Here is a 26078-nt window from a genome sequence, read left to right as displayed (position 1 = left end):
TTAATCCATTACGTTGAATATCTTAATAACGAGATAATTCATAATCAAGACAATTTCTTTCAAAAGACGGAAATATAAATCACAAGCAAGGATTCATCCATTAAGGTCCATTCCTGAACTTCATCCAATCTTTTCATTTAAATTACAAACCATACATCTAACAATCTAATACATTAGGATTTCATCATAACACAAGAGATCTTTCCAAGCATATTTAATTTCTTAACAACAACTGAGTATAATTCATTACTCTAAGTTACATTATTCCATATTCCAACTTATTGCATTAAAGGACGAATTCACACATGCATTACGATAAATCGCATCTCAACCAATTATGCATTCGATTAACATGGCATTCAAGGAAGAAATGAATATAAGCATTAATAGTTAATTCCAATTATCCACTTAGCCATTTTACATAATTTAATCATACATGATAAGCTGAATAAAGGAAAACATAAGAGAATACACCACATAACACCATAATGATCTCGGAGTTCACCCCTAAAGGGCTACATCTCCGGGTCTGCGCAACTGCAAGACCCCCTCTGATAAATAATAAGGTTAAGAATACAAGAGGTTACATCTTACAATCCAGCCATCAAGGCGATACATAAGCAATATACACGACCACAACGGTCAATAATACATAAACGATCCTTAGAAAGAACAGGATCCAGCTGAACATAATCAAAGCTAAAACAAGAGGTCCACGAGAGCATCCATAACACTGAGCCATCACCGCCCAAGGGTCTAATATGAAACCGACACTCACAAGAGCAGAGACAAGGGACGACTCTCAAAGGAACTCAAAACAGGACAAAACAACAACACACTAGCGAACGTAGGGACAAGTGTCATCACATGACCTGGTATGGATACCATGGCAAGTCTTCATAGGTCCCGGCCCATGCACTGGTAACCCTGGCAACCTAATCCGAACTTCCGGCCCATCCAAGCCTCATGTGGACCCACACATCCTCTCGTGAAGACAAGGAAGGTAGTTTGCCATTTCAGGCCTTCTCACAGCATGTCGAATCTATGATAGCACTCGTCTCATGTGTGAGGCACATTATCTTATTTAGAGATTAATTTCTAATCTACTTAGGTTATCACTTATTAGACTCACTTTCGACGGGTTATCCAGCAACCACTTTGGGCGCGGCCCCCAATCAAAAGCCACTTTCCCATACGACACTAGACTAACTCAGACGAACTCAAACCACAGAATACCCATGGTAAGACGAACGGAGTTCAAGGAGATACAATCATCAGGTCAAACACGACTCAAAGATAATCACTTACTGACGGTACTCTAACTAGAGACCTGACAGCTAAGGTCAACCATGAATCATCATTCGACTCACACAAAGAGGGTATAACCAACTAAGTCAACATCACAATCCAAAGTCAACTCAAAATTCGAGGACTGAAACAGGTACACCAAGTCAATCCATACGACAGGGTCCTATTAAACAAAGCAAAACATGCCATTTCATAATTAAAGCGAATACAGTAATTAAACTCGCAATGCAATAATCAGAAAAGACAATATTTCCTCAATTTGATTTAATCATTAAACGACGATCAATTTTTCTACAAGATCCAAATCAGATTACAGTTATCTACCTCATCAAGGGATAAGTTGTTCTTGGTTTTCTAACTCCTAAGTTTCAAAGCATCGAACAGGCAATTAGGCCGCAATGAGTTTTTAACCAATTCATATTAATAAAATATAGACAACCATTAAACGATTAAAATAAGATATTTAATCTCCATCCCCAAACGTCATAAACATACTGGACTAAAAATCAATCTCTACAGATTCATAATTTCACTTCCAGATGCATTATGCGAATAACGGAAATAAAAATGTAGAAGGAGAAACTAAAGAAGCTAATCATTTCCAAAAACTCATCGTTTAATTTCAATACCCCACGATAAGTATTTCACTACTATACAATTACTCAAATGATCTGTTCTACGATAAACTTTAACATCATCAAGCAGTACTTACATCGTATTTCAACGGTCAAGATCTAGATTCAATAATCCAAGATCGATCAGAATATAAGCAACAATATTCAATTGCAAAAGTTCACAGTTTCAGAACTTAATCAGGAAGGGAGCAAAAATCATGAAATGAAAATGAATAGTTAATTCACCTATAACTCCGTTATAACACTATTCCATATCCAAATATCATTTTCCAAGATTAATGCTACCATATTCCTAATTAAGAAACTAACTCAAACTTAACATTAAGATGGCTTACATTAAAAAGATACTAATATCATATGCATTTTCTTTTCTTCCCTTTTTTTTAAATGATAAAAAAAAAATACATCAAAACATCCCATGAATCAACAAACTAGGATTTCATTTAACAAAAAAACGCATTATAAAACATGCATAAAAAAAAGATTTTTTTTTTTAAAAACTTTGTTTAAAACAAAATGCATTAGGCAAAGGGTAGGGCGGGCCGTGCCCTAACCCTAACCCTAGCCGCAGGCCTTGTGGGGCTTCGTGGGCGGCGCCACGGTGGTGCCCGCAGGTGCCGCGGCGCCCTGCGGCCACCGCCGTGAGCCGCAGGCCCAACAGTCCGCGAGGGAATAGCACGGGACGCGGGGAAGAGCAAGGGGGCGCGAGCGGGAAAACAGGGGACGCGCGAGGGAGGGGAGGGGAGCGGGTGGAGCTCCGCTCCCCGCTCTCCCAACCCCCAAAACGCAGTCCGAAACCATGAAAAACACGCCCAGCTCGGAAATGCTATAATTTCTTAATTTTTGAAACACAGATAATGTTGAAATCAACGTTTTCATTTCCCCAAAATAAACACAGTTCGAACTATAAAGCAAAACGTCCATCACAGAATTGAAATAAATTTCGATTCAATTTAAATTCGAATTAAACAAAATAAGATTGATATCATGTTTTCATGTAGGGTTTTCTCATTCTCTACAAACGCCCAAGGGTTTCAAACGCCCAAAATCAAGGAGGAATTAACCAGCATCTCAAAACCAAAAACTCAAAACCAAAATTTCCAGCCAAATTCATATGAACAATCAAATTGATTTTCAATAACCAATTCAGAATCCTACCTCAATTCGCAATCCTGGTATGGCTGAGGGAGAGCCCACCTGTCAGATCTAGCAACATTCCTTTCCCCAAAATCTTCTCCAAAATTGTCCATCCCCCATTTTTCCCCAAAATTGGGTTATATGGAAGAGTTGACCCAAAAATTCCATTTTTGGAATAAAAACTCTTATTTAAAAAAATAATTCGCAAAATTAATCCTTTCTCACAAACACAACAAATTAACTTGCCTTTTCAATTCAGAATTCGATTTCTCATTTAAACCAATTTAATCTTTCGATTCAAATAAGCCGACAGAACACAATTAACTCTATGGCGATAAAATCTAAAACTTCCTTTTCAACAGCATATATAAATGCATTAATATTCAAAAACAGTCATTAATTCAAATTTACTTCCAATTTTAAAACAGGCAATTCATTAACAACGAAAATCGCATAACGAATTCTCAATCAATTTAATCCATTAATCATCAATGCACAAACGCATATATTTAATCAAGAAATTACTAAGGACTAATTCATCAATTAACCAAACACAACCGGCACGCAAACCGAGAAGGTCAACCAAACAGACGACTCGCAAACCCAAGCAAGAAGGGATTACCGACGACGACTGGCAATGCTCACTTGAGCACGACTAAGGCCGACTAAGGTCTTACGACCACCTAATCCAACTCTAAGGATTAAAAGGTATGCTCAAACCTGCAAAACCAGGTGACGACGAACCTCGCACTCATGCGACTTCGTACCTGAAATCTCCTGCAACAAAAGATCATACATGCATACATTTATAAAATCTAATGAAAGCGTTAGTCCGATACTAAAATCACGAAATAGGTACACTGAATAACCTGCATACAACTAGTGTGAGAACCACATCAAAAGCTATGCGATAAATCAAACATCTGACACTAATCATAATATTACGATAAACTAATCCAGATTAAACCAAGGTTAGAAATAGACTAGGGTAGGGGTACTACAAAGGAAATACAAAACAATATTAAACATCTGGTAACAACAATATGCAATACAGAAGACTGGAATAAAAACCGGCAATACACAAAACTAGAGAAAATAATATGAAAAACAAAGATAGTTATTATACAGAGATCAATATGAATTTTTTTATTCTTTTAACAAAATCCTACAGACACAATAAATGTTAAAAATTGCACCTTCCAAAGCCACAACTTTAAACTAGAAAGAAGAAACTTTGGCGGCAAGCCTTCCAAAGCTTTTCTTTTTTAATTAAAAAAACTAGAATAGAAGATTAAACCTGCAGGCAAACTTGTTAACAAGTTTGAAAGAAAATTTAAAATCTGAAACCAAACCTGCACAATAGAAAATATTAGAAAAAGAACTTCTTTTCCTCTCAAGAATGCCTCCAACAAGGTGAACTCCACAGAATGGCAACCTTCATCAATGTCAACTTAAAACAAGGATTAGAAACCTGCTCTGATACCATGAAAGGAAATACAAGAGCAAGGAAAGAATAATAAAATCCAAGTAAGTTTATTGATAAAGTAAATGTTACCAAGAGAAATGCAAAAAACCTTGGAGCAATCACCCAAATGTGAAGAAGGAGGCACAAGAATTTTTGAAAGGGGAAAAACAAAGAAAAACCCCTTGTGATATTATGAATGAGGCAATGCCTAAAATGAGAGAGAGAGAGAGCAAGAAGCTCTTTACAATATTGTCATTAAGAAGAAATGAGAGAGGAGACATCTCTTAAATAGAGATGAGTGGAGTTACAAAGTAACTCCCAAATCTATGAATGCCACCATTCATAAAATGTGTGTGCCATGTGTCCACATCCTCTTATGGAGGAAATCTAATATTCCTTAATAAAGGGAAATAAAAGAAATGACTTGTCCTCACACATGTACTAGAGGACAAATTACATGTAGGAATTCCAAAGGAATATCCTAAACTAAATGCAAATAAACCTACGCCAAGTAAAGATCAAATATTCTAACAAAATCATATTCCACGATTGCAATGTTCTATATCATAATTTTTGTTTGTTTATATTCATATTGTTGATTACATAGGCAAATGATCAATTAACTTTGTAAAAGGACAACCACGAAATACAACAAATACAAAATAATGAACTCAATACACATTTATTGGATTGAATATCAACATTTATATATATCAAAAAAAGGCATGTCTACCAAATACAAGTATTAAAAAAATGTGGCATATGCCATGTCCAAGTCAATATACAATAAAAATGTAGAATATATCTACATGTATTGGTCATTCTATGACCAAAACTAACACTATATGATCCTAAACTTGTGGTGGATCATCAAAATCAAGCCTCTTCAATGCAGTACACGGCTCTGTAGATGGCTGCAAAACCATAATTCAAAAGCCAAGTTAGAATTCTTTTGTAGAAAATAGTTCACAATTAATAACATAACTATGCATTTGACTATAATTCCTTTGCAATTGAAATGTAGATTACCTCATCGGCTGATCTAGGAGCTAATGTCTTCGCTCTCCTCTCCTTGTCACTCTTAGGAGTTTCCTTAAAGACATACTTAAAAGGATCCACGTTACCGCCGTACTGTGAAGGGGTCTATTGTAGATTAAATGTACAATTAATACAATGTACTAACATAAATATATCAAAAACACTTAAAAGCTATAATATAGAGAACAATGATGTACCCATGCCTGAGATGCTTCTCCAATGGACTGAGGATGGCTCACCATTGATGGAGCAACTATCACTATTACCTATATCAAACAAAAGTGTACTGGATCCTAAGATGCTTCTCCATTGCATGTAGGAGGGCTCGCCATTGATGAAACAACTATGGATATTTCCTGTATGAAAAGATTATAGGATTATAATTTATCACAAGTTCACATGTACATGTGCATATAATTATGAAATCAAGAAAATAAAGTAGAGATACATATCTCCACCCTCTCTCGATCCACGGGTGAATCAGGTGCATTCAACAAATCCACATAGCTCAATGGCCGCTGTACATGTAAAATACACAAAAAAACACTAATTAATCTATAAACCCCAACTAAGAATTGATTTCAACATTTTCAAACAATTGTACAACTAAAAATGTCTTCAATTACCTTCTTCCCATGTTTTGACGTCTTCGAGGAATTCTTTTTCTTAGGATGAGACCTAGACGTGGAGGGTGTACCCTAAAAAACCAAAATTAACATGAGATATTAGTACAGATAATATATTAAACATAATTTAAAAAATCTAAAATGAAATGACTTGCATATTCCATGAAAATAATACATAAAAAGGGTTGTACAAAATATGATACCGTATAACCTTGTAGGCCAAAATCGATCACTGAGAGCGTGATGTCATCAATCTGGGATATTTGGTCCCCTGTCAAGACCTACAAACCAAAAATTGGACCAACCATTAAAGATAGTTAGTATATCTTGCAATATTTTTTAATTCAAAATGTACTATTCTATTTTAACATGTTACAAAATTTATACCTCAAGCATCAAAGTTGCAGTTGTAGTAACTAGGGGAGGAGTATGGGATATCGTTGCTGCATCCTGAAATGCATATTATTTGTCTCAATTTAATTCGATGTATAAATAAAAATTCATTTATGTAATTAAAAATTTAAAGTGACTGATAAATAAAATGCTATGAATTCAAATCAACACACCTGTGTCTGTCGTTGATGGGAAAACACCATGTCCATCAACTCATCTATCATCACGAAATCCTCAGCCATGCAGGCCTGACATCTACTCCCAAAAATTGTGCATGAATGAGATGTGGATCCATCTACACCAGTCACATCATTTATCCCCAAGCATATCCCCAAGCAACTAACACACATATACTAAATGGGCTCTTTGTCGCCACCTGGAGCAACTAATGGCTTATCATCCAATACAATAGGGTGTGCTAATGATGTCCTATGTTGAATGATGGCACAAGTCAATGTTGTGGTTGCCTAAAGAGTCTGTAGCTCCATCGACTCTTTCAGCTCTATTGGGACAACCTGATGCACCTTGGGTTTGGGTGCTAGGGGCCGATGACTCTCTAAGGATACTCGCCTACGGGCTCCAGGTCTATCTTGGATAGAGCCGCCACCTCTACCATGGAACTCTCTCATGTCAAAATAGTTTGACCGTACATTGAGCACAAACTCATTGTATACTTTTCTCAAAAAATACAATGGCACCTCATAATTATTACAAGGTGGATCATCAAAGACCATCCACCACCTCTGCCAAAAAAGATTCTTCATTTGCACATTGGTACACCAATGCATGAGAAACCTCTTTGCATTAAGAGGTAACGACTGATGAGTTTTAGGATCAACAAAAAGGGCACATATTTGTTGTTTACTAATATTTTTGTTTTTGACTCCCTCGTATGATAACCCATCAGCATAGTATTGATGATACCTATCCCTAAGGTTTCCCCATTTTGTAATTTGTGTGGAAACAACTATGACACCACTAGCTAATGTTTCTAGGCTAGTGGTGAGGGATTTATGATGCTCAAGTTCGGATGTTTTCAATTTATCAATCAGTCTATTGATTTTAGATGTATTTTTCCCTAATTGATTAATTAATTGCTCTTGTGTTTTAGGTGTGCAGTCACAAGGAGGAATTGGGGGTGTATCTTGTGGGTTTTCAAGAGGTACATTTTGTTGTTCTGGTTGTGGGTTATCAGAATTTGGTTTTTGAAACAAAAAATGAAAAAACCTAATCAAAATTGATGAAATTAAATTCAAAACGTAAAACAAATTGAACAAACGGGAAAGAAAGACAAAAATTAACAAAAGCTAAGCTTGATCCATAGTGTCTGGAGGAGAAATGAGGCACCCCCTTCATGGTTTGGAAAAGAAATGAGGCACCTTGTTCGTGGTTTGGTGGAGAAAATGGGGAAAAAATGTGACTGTCATGGAAAAATAAGACCTAGTTTTTTTTACAAACTTTTTTGACAGGCAGCGCGTACGTAGTTCTTTAGGGCTTATTAGCTCGCATGCACTCATTTTCCTATAAGTAGCGCATGCAGACTCATTTTTCTAAAGGTAGCGCGTATGCGCTACTTTTCCTAAAAGAAGTGCATATGCGCTACCTTTTCTAGGCTTGGGAACAATGAACCTAAGTGCGTATGCGGTGATTTCAAATTTTATAACCATGTACATGCTGCTTGTTTTTCCATGTTTTTTTAAGGTGGTGTCCACTTTTCTGACCACCATCTTTGTACACTTACCCTCTATGTTGTTCATTTATGGAAATACGAACTAGATTTATGGTTGAATAATTTGTCATTGGATAAGTTTTGAATGGAAATAAGTGAATGTTCTTAGATAGAAAATAAGTTAAATTCCTTAGTGTACTTGTCTTTGTTGGATATTATTGAGAAGTTTGCGGAGTAATGTGTTGTCATTGATGTCAACATATTCCTCTGTGTGTTTCAGTCTTGTAGTCAGATTAAATGAGTTGGTTTGGCTAGTGTGTTGTAGATGAGTTGTTGCGAATTAAAGGGTTTTGAGATGAATATCTCTATAGTTTCAGAGGTTTGCATGGATATTTGGTCGAGTTATGAGATTCGGTATTGTGATTGGTTTTTCTGTTGCCCAGTGTTTTGGATTTTTCTCCGCATTTCTCTATGTTGAAATATCTTGGTTTGTAGATTTGGTAGAGTGTTTGGAACATTCATATGTATCCTCAATTCAAATGGGTCATGATTTGGAGGTCCACAAGTGAATCTTTCAATTTGACAATCAATTTAGTTAGTGTTCTTGAAGTTTGATATAATGATGATGAAGATTCTAGTAAGTGGTGATATTGTGGTTGTTTTTGTGGTAATTCATGATGCTTGTGGATATTTCTAGATTGTGTCCTATTCATGTTGATGGTCCACATTGATCATTGTGCACACTATTGACAATTTTCTTTGATCTGGTGGTGTTCTTCATGTTTTTGGCAGACATGATGATTGTGGCATGTTGCAGATGTTCAAGGCATAATTCTTGGAGGTGTTTCTTGTTTGAGGTGTTGATTCAAGTTCATACTATGTCTTAGTTGACATTTTTTTGGTCCACATGTTATATTGTAGTGTGTGTGGTTATTTGTGATGAGTGTTGATCCGACCATGAAATATAGGTTGATGATTTGTATAAACATATGTAATAATCATATGAGAGATGTATCTGCGAGTGTATTTGAATGTGTGTGAGCAAATAATTGTGTGAATAATGTTTTGATCTTTAGGAAGTGTGAAGAAGTGTGGCAGAGCAGATTAGATTATGTGCTTAACCAGAATTGTAACCAGGCATGAGGAGATGCTATTTTCTTAGTTCATGATCTTCTGGATGTAATTCGAATGTTTTTGTAAGACAATGAGTCTTCCCAAGGGTTGTATCCCTTCTAGCTATGTGTTTTGACTAGTGCGCTCTAGGTAGTGTGCCTGAATGCATTAGCATCCCCATTGTAATATTTCATATACTTCTAACAGTGTATCATCATAGTGTGGGTAGGTTCCCACTGTGGTTTTTCTCTTAACCTGGTTTCCACATCAAAAATCTTGGTGTTATGTGTTTATTGATGTGGTACTGATTTGTGCTTTCACCGTTGATGATTAGATATAAAATTGTGTTTGAGATGAATAAAGTTTGTGACAAAATTGATTCACCCCCTCTTAGTTTGCTGCCTTGTTGCCAACAATTGGTATTAGATCTAGATCCTCCGAAAGAAGCTTAACCACTTGAGGTTATCCAAAATGACAACCTATGCTTACAAGAAGGATAGTCTAAGATTTGATGGAATAAATTACACTCTTTGGAAAAAATAGATGGAGTGTCACTTGAGATGCATTGGTAAAGACTACTGGAAGATTACTAAGAATGTGTATAATATTCCTTCAAATGGTCCTGCAACTCTGGATGAGATAAAGGAAGCTGAATTCAATATTTGAGCTAAGGAAGCATTGTTGAGTGCCCTCACTAATTCTGAAATGACTATGTGATGGATTTGCAGACTGCTCATGAGATCTGGAAGAAGTTGGAAAATTTGTATGCAGGTGATAGTCATGTGAAGATTTCCAAGTTGCAGAGCTTGAAAGAAAAGTATGAGTTGTTGAAGATGTGCGAAGATGAGAATATTACTTCTTTTATGTAGAAAGCTAATGAGCTTGTGTTGAATATCAGATGTGCCGGTGGAGTGTTGGAAGAATTAGAGATTGTAGCTAAAGTGTTGAGATCCTTACCTCCTACTTACAAGCACAAAGCTATTGCTATTGAGGAGATCTAGATAGTGACAAATGTGACTAGAGACATGCTGATTGGAAAGCTTGCTACCTTTGAGTTGAGCGAATTTGGTGAAACTCTTCCTAAGTCAGAATCTACATTTAAAGCTATTGTTTCTGGGAAGAAGAAATATGATCTAGGAGAAAGCTCTATAAGGGGGTCTATACATAAGAAGGAGATAAGAGATCTTGAAGAATAAGAAAGAGAGCTTGAGGAACTTGAAGCCTTGATTGCCAGAAGATTGCTGAAAGGAGTTGGTAAGTGTGAAGGGAATTTGCCTCTTGAATGTTTTTCTTCCAATAAGATATGACATTTTGCTTCAAGGTGTTTGGAAAGAGTGAACCTAAGTCCAAACCATATAAGCCTAAATATAAGAAGAAATGTTATTATGCTATTGATGAAAGTGTGACAGATGATGAATTTGATAAGCCAGTAAATTCAGGAGATGAATGGGTGTTTATTGCTATCAAGGAAGATGATCCAATGCCTACTGATTCTACTAGCTACATTAATGAGGAGAAAGATTTGGTTTCTAAAGTTGAAGAGAAAGATGAATGGGTTATTGGTAGTGGTTGCTCTCATCATATGATAGGTGATAAGAGTAAGTTTGTGAGTATGGAAAAGTATGATGGTGTTGTAGTAAGATTTGGTGACGAAAAAGTTGGTATAATCCATGGTAGAGGTTCCATTTCTCTTGATGGTAAGCATAATATCGATGATGTCTTATATGTAGAATGTATAAATCATCATCTTCTGAGTTTGGATAGATTGTTGATAAGGGTTATTATCTACAATTCAAGAATGACAAGCATCAAATCTTAAGTGGTTCTGGAATTGAGATTGCATTAGGAACAAAGACTAAAGGTAATATCTTTCACTTGAATGTTGGTGGTAAAAGGTGTTTGATTTCTTAGATTGATAAAAGTTGGTTATGATATAGAAGGATGTGTCATGTGGAGTTTGATTGCATGGTTAAGATAAATTCTGCTCAAGTTGTGTGAGATCTTCCTAAGTTGGTGAAACCTACTAATCTGATAAGCAAGGAATGTTAGTTAGGAAAGCAGACAAGAGTTACTTTTAAAAGAAAACAATATAGTTCTAATGGATTATTGGATCTTGTGCATACTGATTTGTGTGGTCCTTCTAGAGTGAGAAGCTTGCAGGGTGATAGGTATTTCATGTTGCTGATTACTTTGTGTTTCTGCATCTTTCTTTTGCTCAATGTATTTTGTGAAGAGAATGGAGTGAAGAGATTGTTATCTGCTCCGCAGACCCCTCAACATAATGGTGTTATGAGGAGAAATAATAGAACAATTTAGGAAGCTGCTAGAACCATGATGTTCGAAGGAAATGTTCTGCATATCTATTGGAGAGAAGCTATGAGTACTATTATATACACTCTTAACCGAGTGCATATCAAAGGTGATACTGGTAAGACTCCTTATGAGTTATGGTTTTGTCATGTTCCTACAGTTAGATATTTTAAAAATTTTGGAAGTAAATGCTATATAAGAAGAGATGAAGATCTAAGGAAGTTTGATGCTAGATGTGTTGAAGGAAATTTTCTTGGTTATTCTACTAAGAGCAAGGCCTATCGATGATATAATAAGAGATTGAGAAAGATAGTTGAAAGTGCTAATGTGAAAGTTGATGAAAGCAATGTATAATAGATCAGATCTTGCGGATATGATTAAGGTGATCATGATGTTAGTTCAAATAAAGGAAAGCAAGTGCACACCCAGAGTCAAATTTAGATTGTTCTAGAAAAGCTTGAGAATGAAGGAGAAGGGTCAAGTGCTAGTGTAGAAGAAAGATCTCAAGAGTCTGGAAATCAGAAAAATCCTAAGACTCCCAGGTATGTGAGGTTGAATCATTCATAAAATCAAATCATAGGAGATTTAAGAATAAAGATGTGATGAGTAGGAGAAGAATTGCGGAAGAGTATTGCTTGATTTCTAAGATTGAACGTGTAGACACATAAATTTGTCCACTTAATTAAATAAATAATTATTATATATTTGATTATTTAACCATTGATCAACAATTAATTAATATTTAATTAATTCATCCTAGCCCTCTTCTTCTATTAATTAAATAAATCATTCAATTTATTTGATGTAATTCACTTAACCAAATTCAGACAATTAATTAAATAAATAAAATATATTTATTTAATTAATCCCTCTCTGCATTTTTAAATAAATAAACATTTATTTAAATCCCCATCATCCTTCACCCACTTGCATTTTCCTAAAAAGGAAAGTTGCACACGCATTTAAATATTTGAATCCCCATCTACTTGCATTCTCCTACAAATGCAAGTTGCATCACTATTTTAAATAAATGAATTATTTATTTAACATTCTATTTATTATCACCCACTTGAAACCATTAATGGCTTCCTTTAAAGTCTCCAAGCCTTTAATTGTTTCCTTCTAGAGTCTTCTTAAGCCTTTAATGGCTTCCTTTAAAGTCTTCAAGCCTTTAATGGTTTCCTTCTAGAGTCTTCTTAAGCCTTTAATGGTTTCCCTCAAAGTCTTCAAGCCTTTAATGGATTCTTTCTAGAGTCCTCTTAAGCATATTTATTTAATTAAATCTCCTTTTCACATTTAATTAAATCCCTCTCACATTTAAATAAATGAATATTTATTTAAATATCTATCCAAATGCAAGTTGCACATATTTAAATAAATTTATATTTATTTAAAAATCCTAAATATCCCTCCCACTTGCATTCTCCTACAAAACCCACTTGCACACTAACCCTTCTTCTAGATTCTTCTAATCCCTTCTAATTAGCCTAATCCCTCTTGTTGGTGTAAATAATTATTCATCTTGGATATTATTACACCTTACTTAAGTTTACTTAGGAAATGCATTTCATGGTAGTTTGGGTATGAGGCACTTGGGTGTTTGTGCCACATTGGGATAGTGTGTGTAGGAGAATTTCCACCTTTTGTAGACTTATCTTGTTGTTACATTCCACATTCGGTGGGTGATCCACCTCATGTGGAATATTATATTATTTCTCCTACCTACCCAAACCTATTTCCTACCTATCCTTGTTTCTTATTGAGCCACATGTCATGTTTGTGTGCTCACATATCCATATAACCTTGCCTATATAAGCAGACTCATATTCATTGTATGTAACGCTTGATGATCCAGTTGATTAGTATTTTCATCTTGATAGAATACAATTTATTTCTATCATCTATTTTGTTCTCTCTTATTTGTGCTTTCCATTGCCTCTAGATCTTGGAAAAATCTCACATGGTATCAGAGCCATTAGAGTGTCATTGGTTTGCTAATTGAGAGAAATTTGATGCTATTTGGGGTTGTATATTTTGGAGCTTTCTATTGCAGGTTATTATTGAAGCTTGATAGGTCAAATATGAGGTCACCATAGGATTGAGGAGGTCCAAGAAACTCAATTTTGCCTTTTGTTTCATCCAAATCGGACTTCGGAGGCCAAAGCTAGACGCATTTGAAGTTTGAAGCTGGGACAAAATTTTTCCAGAAATTATAATTTTGCAGGCAATTTTCAAATAGTGATATCTCACTCATTCGGACTCCTGTTTTCGAGATTTTTTTTTGTTTTGGGGTAGAATTTCATGATCTATATTGTGGTGCAGGATTTTTATGATTTTCAGATACAGGTTTTTTTGAAATCATGAAATCCTGATTTTAACAACTTTGGAGGCTACGTTTGTGCTCATATGGAGTCCTTTTCAGGTACCATTTTTTTTGAAAGTGCATAATTTTTTGTCTAATTTCATAATCTGCTATTAGTTTGCAGTGATTTTGAGTGGATATTTTACTTTCAGTATTTGGTCATTTTTGACCAATTTGGTACTTGTATTTTGCTTGGATCTTCGTTTTGATCACTAGCAGTATTTGTTCAAGTCTCTTATACCTCACTTTGAGAAGTTGTAAAGTTGAAATTAGAAGTCCACTTTGCCATTATTTGCAAGTGCCAACATGATCTTTTTATGGGGGGTCAGTTGTTCATTTATATCTCTTGGTGAAATTCCTTTTGGAGGCATCCTCATCTACAGTATTCTACAAGGCTTCTTTGTTGGTGGCATCATTTTCATGTTTCCAAATTTGAATATTTTATCATGATGTATGCTCTTTATTGAGAAATATTGTACTCACACTATCATAAAGTGTCACACCTCTTTGTATCTTGTCATTGTTGACTATTTGATGTAATCCTCTTGTATACATAGAATATGAATATCTTGTGAGACTTGGTGCATGGCTCAAGTTGAGACTTAGATTGTACAAATTTGTGCATGGCTCCCCTGAGACTTTGATTGTACCAGTATTTTTGCCATTTACGAGTATACAAATGATTCTCAAAGCAGGTTGTCTCCATGCCTGATCTTCATTTTATTGCTGCTAGTGATTCATCATCATTGACTTAGTACCTTGTTTTGTCACACTTTGACATTATTGGTGCAGTATTGGCTCTCTTTATTCCTTATGGGGAAGGTATTTTGGTCAACATCATTGCACCATCCTTGTAGGAGATTTGACATTGAGGGGGAGCTTCATTGTCTCTTCTTCTCTCTTATGGGGGGACATATTTTTTGTTCTTCTCATTCATCATTGAGAGCATTGTGTGCTTTCATCATCTCTCTTTTGGGGGAGGGTTTTCCCATTGGGTTTTTCTCTCTTTCCCCACTTTATGGGAGATTGCATTTGCATTTGTACATGGGTACCTAACATGGCCATGTAGCCGGGACCCATCTTGCATTGCATAGTTGCATTGTAGACTTTAGTGCATTCCCCTAAGTTGCACTTAAGGGGGGGTGTTGGTGTAAATAATTATTCATCTTGGATATTATTACACCTTACTTATATTTACTTAGGAAATGCATTTCATAGTAGTTTGGGTATGAGACACTTGGGTGTTTGTGCCACATTGGGATAGTGTGTGTAGGAGAATTTCCACCTTTTGTGGACTTATCTTGTTGTTACATTCCACATTCGGTGGGTGATCCACCTCACGTGGAATATTATATTGTTTCTCCTACCTACCCACACCTATTTCCTACCTACCCTTGTTTCTTATTGAGCCACATGTCATGTTTGTGTGCTCACATATCCATATAGCCTTGCCTATATAAGCAGGCTCATATTCATTGTATGTAATGCTTGATGTTCCAATTGATCAATATTTTCATCTTGATAGAATACAATTTATTTCTATCATATATTTTTTTCTCTTATTTGTGTTTTCCATTGCCTCTAGATCTTGGAAAAATCTCACACCTCTTCTAATCATTTACACAATCCTAAACCAAGATTAAGCCCCGACCCATCATCTCAACCATTTAAGACTCTTACAAAGTCTTAATGGCTTTGCTTCTTCAACCCACTAACCCACATGGGTTTTGTCCCTTTGGTCAATGCCTAACCATGGGTAAAATTTGCACAAGAGTTTACCCATTGGGTAATAACCTTACCTTTGGATAATAGCTTTATCCTATAACCCCAACCATGGAGGGTAACCCTGATGTCATCTCAAGCATGAAATGCTTCTTCCCTCTCCTCTCAATCCCTCTCATGGTGACACTTGTCATCACTACATTGGTTTGAAAGTGTCACATGGATTGAGGATCATGCCCCTCTCATTAAATCCTAGCCCTTCACAAGCCCAATCAATCTTCTATTTTTCCTATAAATAGAGCTTCTTTCCTCAATCAAAAAAAGGAAGCATTTTAGCATTGTTACTATACTTTCATTCACACTTAAGCTTTCTCATAGCATTACTCTTTTGCACTAGCATAGCGTTAGTGTTTTATTTTTTAACCATCTTGAATCTCCTTTTGACATCCATGGTTAGTACTAAAAACTGAGAGCTACACTCATTTGGATCTTGGAGAGGAGAGAAACAAGGGAGAAACAACAAAGGCATCATGGAAGCATCTTAGGGAGTCTCTTCTCCCTTCTTTTCATTTGATATTACTTCCTTTGTGTGCTTTTAAATCTCTTTTGATATGTATGTGAACATTGAGAAGGATTTTAGTTCATTCGTTTTTGGTTTTTATGGTTAGAAACTAACATACTAACACTTGAAACTTGTCTTTGGCTTGTCCCCTTTCATGTGCATCAGAACCTAAAGATGTTAGTGAATAATGCAAAGATGAAAATTGGGTTAAAGCAATGGAAGAAGAACTAAACCAAATTGAAAAGAATAATACATGGATTCTTGTTCCCAGACTTAAGGATAAAAATGTAATTGGAACTAAATGGGTCTTTTGGAATAAATTGGATGAAAAAGGTGAAGTTGTTAGGGATAAAGCAAGACTTGTTTGTAAGGGTTATTCCCCAATGGAAGGAATTGACTTTGAGGAGACTTTTGCTTCAGTGGCTAAAATTGAAGTTGTTAGATTATTTCTAACTTATGTTTCTTACGAAGATTTCAAAGTTTATCAGATGGATGTCAAGTAAACCTTTTTTAATGGTGAGTTGGAAGAGAAAGTTTATATTGAGCAACCAAATGTATTTCATTTGATAGATTATGGAGATATGGTTTGCAGATTGAAGGAAGCACTGCATGGATTGAAGAAAGCCCCAAGAGCTTGGTATGCCAGGTTGGATAAGTTTTTGATGAAGCTTGGATTCAATAAAGGTACTGTTGATAGTAATCTCTATTTAAAGATCAATCATGATAGAATCTTGATTGTTGAAGTATTTGTTGATGACATTTTTTTTAGTGAAGATGATGGTTTGTGCAAGAAGTTTGTTGATGATATGCAAAATGAGTTTGAAATGTCTATGATTGGTAAGATGAAATTCCTTTTAGGATTGCAAATTACTCAGTTGAATAAAGGCATTTTTATATCTTAGTCCAAATATGTGAAGGAATTGTTGAAGAAGTTTGGTTTAGATGATTCAAAGCCAATTGGTACTCCTATGGTGAGTGGATGTAAGTTGACAAAGGATGATGATTTTCCGAAAGCAAATCAGACTAGATATAGATCTATAATTGGTGGATTATTATATTTGACTTAGAATAGACCAGATATTATGAATGTTGTATGTCTTGTTGCTAGATTTCAAGCTGATCCTAAGGAATCTCATGTTGTCTGTGAAGAGAATTTTCATATATTTGAAGACAACTAATTTTGGATTGTGGTATCCTAAAGATGTTGATTTTACTTTGAGTTCTTTTACTAACGTTGATTCGATAGGTGATGTGGATGACATAAAAAGTACTAGTGTTGGTGCATTTTTCTTGGGAAAGAGATTGGTTTCTTGGATGAGTAAGAAGCAGAATGCTATTTCTTTATCTACTATAGAGGCTGAATACATTGTTGCTGCTAGCAATTGTAGTCATGTGGTATGGATGAAGCATATGTTGAAGGATATCAATGTTGTTTTTAATGAGCCTACTGCTACATACTGTGATAATTCAAGTGCTATCAACATTTCTAAGAATCAAGTACTGTATTCTAAGACTAAGCATATATATGTTAGTAACAATCAAGAAGGAAGATTGAGAGGGGGGGAGAGTGAATCAGTCTTCACCGAAAGTCCAAACTTAACCACCAAAATAGATCTAATAAACAAAAGCAATAAGACATATAGGAAAATTAACAACACAACACACAACACCAAGATTTTGACGTAGAAAACCCAGTTAAGGGAAAAATCATGATGGGAACCTACCCACAGTAAGATGATACTCTATAGTAGTATGTGAAAACATTACAATGGGGAATGCACATGCATTTAGGCACACTGCCTAGAGCTCACTGATCAAATAATAATGGCCCAAAAGGCTACAAGCCTCAGGGAAGTCTCACTGACTTACAATAAGATTCAAACTACAATCTGGAAGAAGTGACCTGAAAGAATAGCATCTCCAAATGCCTAATTACAATTCTAGCTAAGCATAAATGTCTACCCTGCAATACCAATATCACCACAAACTCCACACTGAAGGATAAATCACTTGTTCAAACATAAACCTTTCTTTGATAATGGAGACACAACATTGACACCCAAATTACATGAATATATCACCTATATATACAATTCATCAACCTTGACAACAAGGTCAGCTAAAGCCTCAACCCTCAATTACAAAATTACATCACACAATACAAGTATCAACCATCAGACTAATATAATGATTTACATAGCACAGTATGGTCCTAAATTAAATTCCCAAATGATCACATCCACCAGAAATCACGCCAAGATCAACCGCAACACGCTACACCACCAAAAATACCGCATAACTTGCAAAGCATCACTAGTTGATAGAAACAACCAAAAAATTGCATAATGATCAGTGCAAATAGCCAAAAAAAGGGGAGACAACTAGGAAACACCAACAAGTACATTAAAACCATTCGTAACAACTGCACCAACACCACTTATCAAATCTTCATCGATCAACATCTGAAAGCTCAAGAACACAACCAATCAATAACTATCATGAAGAAAGATAGCTTGCATAGCACCAAATCATGATCCATCTAAAATGAAGATACATAAGACCATCCCAAACAATATCCCAAAATATCAGCACTAGATTTGATCACACTAGAATATACGAGAGGAAATATCAACCTTTGCAAAACAGTGATCAACAAAACAATACTACAAACCGGATCAGAAAATCTTCCTAATCCGCAGTGACCAGAACAAATCACAAAAATATGTTGACATCAATGACAACAACATATCCTAGTAGTAACAATGCATGACAATATCCAACGATCTCCCCCTTTCGCATTGATGGCAACATATGAATGTGAAAAATAATCAATGCAAAGAAAAGAAGATATCTCCAGCAAACCCCCCTAAGGTCAAGACTTAGAAAGAAGTTTTTCACTTGAACTCTCTCCTCCTTTGACAATAATACGAAAGGTCACAAAATAGAAAACCAAACAGAAGCATGAAACTCACACCCCAAAACACAGACTACTCCAACAGAGGAGCAACACCAACTCACCAATATGGATAAAGAGATAAAGCTCTCAAGTCCACCAGATTGATGCAACTCAATGCATCTAGTTCTCATTAGGAGGGGTGGATACCCCTAACTTGTCTCTCAAGTAGACAAATGTATCTGTAGGCAAGGGTTTAGTGAAAATATCAACAATTTGTTCCTTTGTAGATAGATACTCCAGCTTCACCTTCTCTTCACTGACTTGCACTCTCAAGTAATGATATTTGATTGACACATGTTTAGTCTTTGAATGTTGCACTAGATTCTTTGACATATTAATAGCACTAGAATTATCATAGTATATAATAGTAGGCTCATCATAAATAACTCTGATATCCTTCAACATTTGCTTCATCCAAACTACCTGTGTGTAATTACTAGCAGCAACAATGTACTCAACTTCAATGGTAGATAAAGATACTGAATCTTGTTTCTTGCTAGCCCATGAAACCAATTTATTACCCAAAAATAATGATATACTGGTAGTGCTCTTTCAGTCATCAACATCACCAGCCCAATCGGCATCAGTATAGGCACAAAGCACAAAATCATCATTCCTAGGATACCATAATCCATAGTCTATAGTTCCCTTCAGGTATTTGAATATCCTCTTCACAATAGTAACATGACTCTCTTTAGGATAAACTTGATATCTAGAAGCCATGCACATAGATTGCATAATGTCCAACCTAGTCTAAGTAAGATACAACAGTCCACCAACCATAGATCTATACAAAATCTGATTAGCTTTAGGAGATTCATCATTCTTGGACAATTTACAACCAATCACCATAGGAGTTCCAATCGGTTTGGAATCATCTAATCCAAACTTCTTTAACAATTCCTTCACATACTTAGTTTGAGATATGATTATACCTTTTGCAGTCTGTGTAATCTAAAAACCTAAGAAAAATTTCATCTCACCAATAATAGACATCTCAAATTCTTTCTTCATATCACCAACACACTTAATGCTCAAGTTATCATCACCACCAAAGATTATATCATCAACACAGACTTCAACAATTAGGATGTTATGATTTTCTATCTTAAAGTATAGATTACTATTAGCAACACCTTTACTAAATCTCAGTTTCAATAAATATTTATCTAGTCTAGCATACCAAGCTTTAGGGGCTTGTTTCAGTCCATAAAGAGCTTTCTTCAATTTACATACCATGTCTCCATCATCGGACAATGAAAATACATTAGGTTGTTCAATGTATACTTCTTCCTCAAGATCGTCATTCAAAAAGGCAGATTTGACATCCATCTGCTATACCTTGAAATTTGTATAAGTAGCATAAGAAAGCAACGGTCTAACAACTTCAAGTCTGACAACCAGAGCAAAAGTCTCCTCATAATCAATCACTTCTTGTTGTGAATACCCTTTGCAATCCAGTCTAGCTTTATTTCTGACAACTTCACCGACTTCATTCAATTTATTTCTAAATACCCATTTAGTACCAATAACATTCTTATCCTTAGGTCTAGGCACACATTCCCAAGTGTTATTCTTTTCAATTTGATCTAATTCTTCTTCCATAGCTCTTATCCAACTCTCACCTTTATAGGCTTCAACAAAATCTTTAGGTTCAACTTTGGAAATCAAACATACTTGTTCAACAACTAACCTTCTTCTAGTCATCACACCTTTATTCTTATCACCAATAATATAATTTTAGAATGATTCAATCTTACATACCTTGGAGTCTTTTGATTTTTCTAGTTTTTAGGTTCCTGCACTCCTTCACTAACAACATTTGGATTCACAATCTCTACCGGATCATTCTGCTTAGGCTCTTTAGGCTGAACATGCATTAAAACAATATGTTGACCATCATCATAACCACATGTTCTGATCTCTTTCCCAAGGTTCTCATCCACCTTCACATTTGCACTCTCAACAATCTTTCTCACTCTCTTATTGTAGCACCGGTAGTCCTTACTCTTTGTAGAATATCCCAAGAAGATACCTTCATCACTTCTAGCATCAAACTTTCCTATGTCCTCCTCTCTCTTGATATAACATTTGCTACCAAATACTCTGAAATATCTCACAGTAGGAACATGACCAAACCAAAGATCATAAGGGGTCTTATCGGTATCAGCTTTGATGTGAACTCTGTTGAATGTATAAATAGAAGTGCTAATGGCTTCTCTCTATTAAATCTTCAGAACATTTCCTTCTATTACCATTGTCCTTGCATCATCCAAAATAGTTATGTTATTCCTCTCAACAACTCTATTCTACTGAGGAGTTCTAGGAGCAAGCAATTGTCTTGTAATCCCATGCTTCTTATAAAATGAATTGAAATCATCAGAACTAAATTCTCCACCTCTATCAGATCTCAGAAACCTCACCTTCAATCCAAACTCAGTCTCAACCTTATCTTTGAATATCTTGAATTTATCAAATGCTTCTGATTTCTCCTTCAAAAAGACAACCCACATCATCCTTGAATAATTATCAATTAGCAGCATAAAATATCTATCACCCTACACACTTCTAACATTTGTAGGTCCACATAGGTCATTATGTGCAAGATCTAGCAGTCCTTCTAATGTAGACTTTTTAAAAAAAAGAAATTCTTGTTTTCTTACCCAATTGAAATTCCTTGCATATCGGATTAGCAGGCTTAACAATCTTAGGTAGATCTCTAACAACATGTGTAGAACATATCTTAATCATTGAATCAAAATTAACATGCCACATTCTCCTATGCCACAACCAACTTTCATCAATTTGAGCAATCAAACAACTTTTCTCACTAGCATTCAAATGAAAAATGTTACCTTTAGTCTTAGTTCCAAATGAAATATCTATACCAGAGGCATTCAAGATCTTACATAACCATCCTTGAATTATAGATCATAACCCTTATCAACCATCTGTCCAACACTTAGAATATTATGCTTCAAACCTTCAACATACAAGACATCATCAGTGTTATTCTTACCATCAAAAGAAATAGAACCTCTCCCACTAATTACACAGGCTTTGTCATCACCAAATCTATCTATTCCACCATCATATCTTTCCATACTCACAAATTTAGTTTTATCACTGGTCATATGATGTGAACAACTGCTATCAATTACCCATTCATCTTTCTCTTCAACCTTAGCGGTGAAAGCTTTCTCCTCAATAGTACAACTAGTGGAATCAATAGGTACAAGTCCATCTTCCTTAATGGCAAGGAATAAAACTTCATCTCCTTCAGATTCTTCATCTGTAATACCTTCATCAACAACATAATAACAATTCTTCTGATTTCTAAACTTCCAGTTAGGATTGTAAGATTTGTCATACCTCTCATGCTTTTCATATCTATCATTCCTATCATGCTTATCAAACTTATCATGCCTTTAATACTATGCCATTCTCTTCAGGCATCTAGAAGCAAAATGTCATATCTTATTGCAAGAGAAACATTTCAAAGGCAACTTTCCATCATACTTACCGACACCTTTAGGTAATCTTCAGGAAATCAAAGTTTCAAGTTCATCCAACTCCCTTTCTTTCTCTCCCATCTATCTTCTCTCCCTTTCATATCTAGATATTCTGCCCTCATTAGGATCATATTTCTTCTTTCCTGATATAGATGCAGATGCTCTGAATATTGTCTCAGACTTTCTATGAGATTCTCCAAATTCATTCAGCTCAAATGTAGCAAGCTTTCCAATCAGTATATCTCTTGTCACAATAGTCACACTCTAGATCTCATCAATAGCAGCAACCTTATGCTTATAGGAAGGAGGCAAAGATCTCAACACCTTAGCAACAATTTCATCTTCCTCAATAGTTCCATTGGTACATCTGATACCTAGGACAAGGTCATTCACCTTAACCATAAAAGAGTGTATGTTCTTATCCTCTCCCATATTCAATGTCTCATACTTTCCTTTTAAACTTTGTAGCTTAGCAACCTTCACTTGTTTATCACCTTCATAGAATAATTCAAACTTCACCTAGATCTCATGTGCCATCTAAAGTCCCATCACATTAGTCATCTCAAAATTAGTCAAGGCACTAAGAAATGCTTCCTTCACTCTAATATTATGTTCTGCTTCCTTAACCTCACCAGGAGTAGATGGTCCATACTGAGGAACAACATAGACATTCTTTGTAACCTTCCAATAATCTTCACCAAGACATTTGAAGTGCACTTCCATCCGGTCCTTCCATATAACATAGTTACTTCCATCAAATCTCAGACTGCCTTTCTTAAATATTGCACCTTGAGTTTCCATCCTGGATTTCCTCAAGTGAGTAAGCTTATACCGAAGGATCTAGCTGTGATACCAAATGTTAGCAACAATCAAGAAGGAAGACTTAGAGGGGGGGTGAATCAGTCTTCACCCGAAGTCCAAACTTAACCACCAAAATAAATCTAATAAACAACAACAATAAGATAGATAGGCAAATTAAAAACACAACACACAACACCAAGATTTTGACATGGAAAACCCAGTTAAGGGAAATACCATGGTGGGAACCTACCCATAGTAAGATGATACTCTGTAGTAGTATGTGAAAATATTACAATGGGGAATGCACATGCATTTAGGAACAGTGCCTAGAGCTCACTAGTCAAATAATAATGGCCCAGAAGGCTACAACTCTCAGGGAAGTCTTAGTGACTTACAATAAGATTCAGACTACAATCCGAAGGAAATGAAAGAATAAAATCTCCAAATGTTTGATTACAGTTTCGATTAAGTACAAATGTCTCCCCTACAACACCAATCTCACCACAAACTCAACACTGAAGGATAAATCACTTGTTCGCACATAAATATTTCTCTGATAATGCAAACACAACATCAACACCCAAATTACATGAATATATCACCTATATATACAATTCATCAACCTTGACAACAAGGTCAGCTAAACCCTCAACCCTCAATTACAAAATTATATCACATGATACAAATATTGACCACCAGACCAATGTAATGATTCACATAGCATAGTATGGTCCTAAATTAAATTCCCAAATGATCACATCCACTGGAAATCACGCCAAGATCAATTGCAACACGCTACACCACCAAAAATACCGCATAACATGTAAATCATCATTGGTTGATAGAAACCACCAAAAAATCATACAACAATCAATGCGGATTGCCAAAACATATAGGACACAAATAGGAAACACCAGAAAGAACATTAGAACCATCAAGAATAGTTGCCCCAACACCACTTATCAAATCTTCATCGATCAACATCTGAAAGCTCAAGAACACAACCAATCAATAATTGTCACGAAGAAAGATAGCTTGGGGAGCACCAAATCATGATCCATCTGAAATGAAGATACACAAGACCATCCCAAAAAATATCCCAAAATATCAGCACCAGATCTTATCACACCAGAATATATCAGAGGAAATATCAACCTGTGCAAAACAATGATCAACAAAATAATACTACAAATTGGATCAGAAAATCTTCCCAACCTGTAGTGACCAGAGTAAATCTCAGTAATATGTTGACATCGATTACAACAACATATCCTAGAAACAACAATGCATGCCAATATCCAACAATATCAATCAAGTTTCATTTCTTGAGAGAAAAGGTGAATGAGAAGGAAGTCAGATTGGAGTATGTATCTACAAAGGAACAGATTGCAGATATCTTCACGAAGCCTTTTCCTAAGGATACTTTTGAGTATCTGGATTTGCATCAGTCCAATGGACTTCATAGAGATATTTTGTGATCTAGATTCATGAGTGAGGCTGCTACTCAGGGGGAGTAGTCAGTGTTGTGGTTCAAGGCGTTCAGATTTGAGAGTTTGGCCAAAAGGGGAGAGGATCATGATTTACATATGTGCTTTTTGCATTGATGTCAAAGGGGGAGAGAATCATGTGAAAAATTGCCATATCATGTGCTAGGTCTTAGGGGGAGATTGTTGATTGTTATGGGGAGATTGTTGATAGTTGAATTCTTTCTTTGCATTGATTATTTTATATGTTACCATCAATTCTAAAGGGGGGTATTGCTGGATATTGTTGATAAGTTTTCTTATTAATGTGTTGTCATTGATGTCAACATATTCCTCAGTGTTGCAGTGTTGCAGTTAGATTAAATGAGTTGGTTTGGCCAGTGTGTTGCAGATGAGTTGTTGTGAATGCAAGAGTTTTGAGATGAATATCTCTAGTTGATTCAGCTATAGTTTTAGAGGTTCGCATGGAGATTTTCTCGAGTTATGAGATCCAGTATTGTTGTTGGTTTTTCTATTTCTTAGTGTTGATCAGTGTTCTAGATTTTGCTCCACATTGCTCTGTGTTGAAATATCTTGGTTTGCAGATTCGGTAGAGTGTTTGGAATGTTCATATGTGTCCTCAATTCATATGGTTTATGATTTGAAGGTTCACAAGTGAATCTTTTAGTTTGATAGTCAGTTCAGTTAGTGTTCTTGAAGTTCGGTATAATGATGATGAAGATTCTTGTAAGTGGTGATGTTGTGGTTGTTTCTATGGTAATTCATGATGCTTGTGGATGTTTGTATATCGTGTCCTATTCGTGTTAATGGTCTGCATTGATCGTTGTGTGTGTTATTGATTATTTTCTTTGATCCGATGGTGTTCTTCATGTTCTTGACCGACATGATGATTGTGGCGTGTTGCAGATGTTAAAGGCATAGTTATTGGAGGCATTTCTTGTTCGAGGTGTTGATTTAGGTCCATACCATATCTTAGCTGACATTG

The sequence above is a fragment of the Cryptomeria japonica genome, chromosome 10, assembly GCF_030272615.1.
Source record: "Cryptomeria japonica chromosome 10, Sugi_1.0, whole genome shotgun sequence".
NCBI classification, from domain to species: domain Eukaryota; kingdom Viridiplantae; phylum Streptophyta; class Pinopsida; order Cupressales; family Cupressaceae; genus Cryptomeria; species Cryptomeria japonica.
Note: the sequence above shows the minus strand (reverse complement) of the source record.